The sequence below is a fragment of the Meleagris gallopavo genome, chromosome 8, assembly GCF_000146605.3.
Source record: "Meleagris gallopavo isolate NT-WF06-2002-E0010 breed Aviagen turkey brand Nicholas breeding stock chromosome 8, Turkey_5.1, whole genome shotgun sequence".
Classification (NCBI taxonomy): domain Eukaryota; kingdom Metazoa; phylum Chordata; class Aves; order Galliformes; family Phasianidae; genus Meleagris; species Meleagris gallopavo.
In genome coordinates, this window is record NC_015018.2 from 27,509,498 (window position 1) to 27,513,848 (window position 4,351).

The window sequence follows — 4,351 nt, forward strand, 5'->3', positions numbered from 1 at the left end:
AAAAAAAAAAAGACATTTTATCATGAGTGGTCATTTTGCCTGGACCTTAACTCTGGAATCTGTTTTTGTGTAGGAACAGAACACAGTTTCTGCTGGTTTTCTGATTACACAAAACTGTATGATCGTGCTTCTAGAGCCCTTTTACTCCATTACCTGAGGCAGAACCTGCTTTAGTACTGCTCTGAGTTTCCAGGGAATGGGTTTACCACTGCTCTGCGCTGGCCTGGAGAACCAGCTGGCTGAATTGGTGTTGCAGGCAGATCCAGATGGCATGATCTGCACAGACCCCTGGAGCAATGGTACTGAGAATCTATTTGTTCTTGTAAAATGTGCATTTATCCAGAGTCTACAGCACTGAGCCCTGGGCTCAGAGGAAGGGAATGTGTGCTCTGCATTCAGTTCTGCTTCAGCGTTACCTTCATTTACCTCAGTTACCCCGTTTCCAAGAGGGGGAGAGCATTGCTTACATATGGAAAGTGCTTCAAGACAGGGGCTGAACCTATACCGCAATTAACAAGTTAATACAACTTTGGAAATCAATAGAAGAGTTCCTAACATCCAGGAACAGTTCTGTTAATTTGTACTTTAAAGGCTACACAACACTCCCATCCAGGCCTGTAAAATTTGAGAGGCTTCACTGAGCTAGGGCAAGGTGCGTAACGTGCAGTCTCTCTTCTGTCCATTGCAACTTGCTTTCCTCAGCTGCGCTCATGCTTGTAAGCCTCTTGGAGCAGTGACTTTTGTTTGTTTATGAAGTCATTTAGACTTTTGACTCCATGAACAAAATGATTTCACCTCCTTGCTTTGATTTTCTCCTCTGCGAAAAGGGATGAAAGCATTCTCTTGCTTAAAACAACTCAGAGTGATGCTTCAGGATAAGGCGATTAATCTTTGCAAAACCTTTCAAAATCAGGATAGTATCACAAACGCGTTTCCAGCTCTGCTCCAGCACTATGTAGATTTGTAATAGCAATGGTCTTTTTCAGTTTTGCAACAAAAAAACAAAAGTTAGCAGAAACAAGTTATTTGCACAGATTTACTGTATTTCTTGGCATGCTCCAGAGACTAATTATCTTAGTTTGCTTTATTGTTTTACCTACCTCAGAATGGGAAGGGATGTACATCATTAATTGGCCTGAAAATAGTGATGGGCAAACTTCAAAAGGTTCACAGGCTTAGTTTGAGAAGCATCCTATAAATAGACTGTATGCAAACTGTACCTGAACTCATCTGAGCTATTCCCGTGACCTCTTTTTAGATCCATCCCTACCAACAGCAGCAAAACCATAGTTGCCTTCAAACCATAGAAATCTGTGAGTTTTTTACTCTCTCCCTTCACTTATTTGACCACTTAGCCTTGTGTAGACATCTGTACCCAGCAGCCTTTAACAGCTTTAAAAAGTCAAGTTTTCTGCATGTCCTTCAAGTATACATTATCTGCATGCCTTGTAAGTATACATTCTAAATTTCCCCAAAGTCTCAGTTTTGCTGATGAATATTTACTGTACTTGACAGGGGACAGGCTGAGAAGAAATGGATTACAAGGGATGGGAAGAGTTAAGTAGCACCTTGAATAGAGTTTGGGCAAGAAACCCTAAGTCACTGTGATGACTTCGTCTCTCAGTCAATAATTAATACAGCTGGGATCCAGTCTTCTGAGCAACTGGGAACAAAGATGGTCAACAGTTCCTAAGGTTTTTGTAAATTCTACTGATAATTTCTGTTTTATGACAGAAGACAGCATATTAGATCTATCTAGTATGAAAAACCTTTGCCATGGTAGAAGGAGCAAGTCTGCTGTATGTGCTATATTTCTGTATTTTTAAAACAAAGTAGCTCCTTGAATTTTAAATTTCAGTATTTATGTAACCCCAAGTAAGTGATTTTAGAACTGAAATTACATGGTCAGCATCTTGAAAATCTTGAAAACACTTCTTGTAATCATTTCATCATTTTCAATTATCTAGTTCTTCCCTAGATTATTAGGAGCACTGGTCTAGAGATCATTTACTAAACTCCTCTTCCCCAAATGTTTTAAGTACTGATAAATACAGAATAACACCGGTCATTTACTACTCAATCTGCCTAAAGGATATATTTGTTGTAGTAAACCCTGAAGGAGGCTAAAAATTGCTCTGCTGATCCCTTTGCATACAGTTTGATTTCTATGTTCATTTCTGAAGACCTTTTGTGGTCATAAAAGGTAATGATCTGACAATGTTGCACATTTAATATGCCAAATATAGTTCAGAAAGCTCTGGTCCAAGCACTGCTGGACATTGTCACACACCTCCCCTCTGGCGAGTCATCCAAACTTCATACTACCAAAGTACTTACTCTCCCTCTTGAGTTGTTAGCTACACCTGATATTCAAGTGGATTCATTTCTACTGGAGATGAAGCTAAGGTCAGCAAATACAAACAGAGACAGACAGCCATCTATCGTAAAGTATCTCCATCAGTAAAGATGTGCTGATTAACACTCACTGAAGATCTAGCCTAAGATATTTCCAGGAGAGGGGCACTGATGGAAGTGCTCATTAGTAATACCAAAACAGTGATACTGCCATTTACTTCAAGAGAGAAATTAGCCTAATTAGAAGTAGCAAAATCATTTATAATAAAGCAATGCACATGATATAAAAACCATTTGGGTAAAAGAGACGATCCTTTTAGGCATGTGAATAGGAAGCATTCAGATGATAGAAGTCCTATTAAAAAATTGCATTTTGTATTAACTTTGTGTTCCTTCAGCAGGAAGCAACTTGTGGGTAAAGTGTCGAACCCCCAGATGAGCCATTTGGTCAACTAGAAGACAAACTCAGGTGGAAGCCTGTGTGCCTTCCAGTGTCCGTGGTTTCACATATGCAATGTACATACATATATCTATTTACTAGGTGGCTGGATAAAAAGACGGGCAGCGTTTATATGGTATATATTATGCCGCATCGAAAAGGAACAATTTCTTTCTCCATGTAAGAATCACAAATCCTCTTTGCACTGAGCAGCATTAATGTCTTCTCCTTTCCCTTGTGCGAAAAAAGAATCACAACAAACTGAACAAACTGAAAAGCACCACCCAGAAATCTTCTTCCGAGGAAGAAAAAAATACTTGTCTTTGTAGAGAAAAAAAAAAACCAAGCCAGAAATTAAATGAGTTCTAACTTAGCCCTGGAAAATCTCCTCAAAGTGAACAGCAGATCTTCTGGAAAGCTTACTTTAAATAGTTTGCATACTGCTAACAAAAAATAAGAATAATCCTATTGGCAAATTCAAAGAAAGTCTGCTCAAACAACAAACAGTCCTTCTGCGGAGAGAAAAAATCTCAAACCTGCTATTCTCTAAGGCTTTGTATTAGCACCAGTAAAAGCATTTGTAACAGTTAGGAATACAAAGAAAACAAAGTTAATTTGCTTTCCTTATGATACTACTTCTTCAAGCACTCAATAGAGTAAATAAAAACTTTCAAATTTTGCTTATAAATAAGGTTTGCTAATAGCAGTATTGAGTCTAATCTGCATAAAATGCTTGAGAAAATTTAATTCTATATTAGGACAGCTTGTTGCATAGGCAACATTGATTAGCTTTTTACTAAATTTATTCTGAAGGTTTCACAGAAGTTCTTTGATGTTCTGAAATACGCTTTGATATTCATCACTTCTTATTCTTTAAAGTTCACCAACCCAACCTCAGTGTTGGTTGCACAGAAATGCAGGTTGCAATATCTGAAAGTACAGCCTAAATTATGATGTTGCAGGCAGTATGCATCTTCAATTGCTCATTGGCAAAGGCTGAACCACATAAGAGAGAAATCTCTCTTAGCTTTGCTGTTACAGTGGTGATCTTCAGCCTGAGAAGGATGCTGAACCTGGATATCTTGCTGATCACATTCACATGCACTATCGTTTCCAACTTCTTTCCCTGGCTGTGAAAACAGGCAGTGAGGGCTACTGTCTTCTGCATTCATCTCAGTGACGTCACTGAAAGCTGAACATACTTACTACCACATCTCTTTACATTGCTGCTTGTGTTTAAGCAACTATTTATGGTTCAACAGCAGTACCATAAAGGGTACGTAAATGCCAAAGCTGAATGACTGTAGTGACTAAGCTAATTAGTTAAAGCTGCTCGAGCGTCTAGACACCATTTGGTAGATGTAGTGCAGTCACGTAAGAGAAGTGCTGCATCGATATTCAAAGTAGAAAAGAAATACAAATCTGACACTGAAAAATTTCAGACTAAGTCAATGAATATGTGTCACAGTGATAAATGGCACCATTATAGAAAGAAAAAAAAAAAAAGAAAAGAAAACAAGCTAGAATACTTGTTCTTCTTTAGCAAGGGTCAAATGC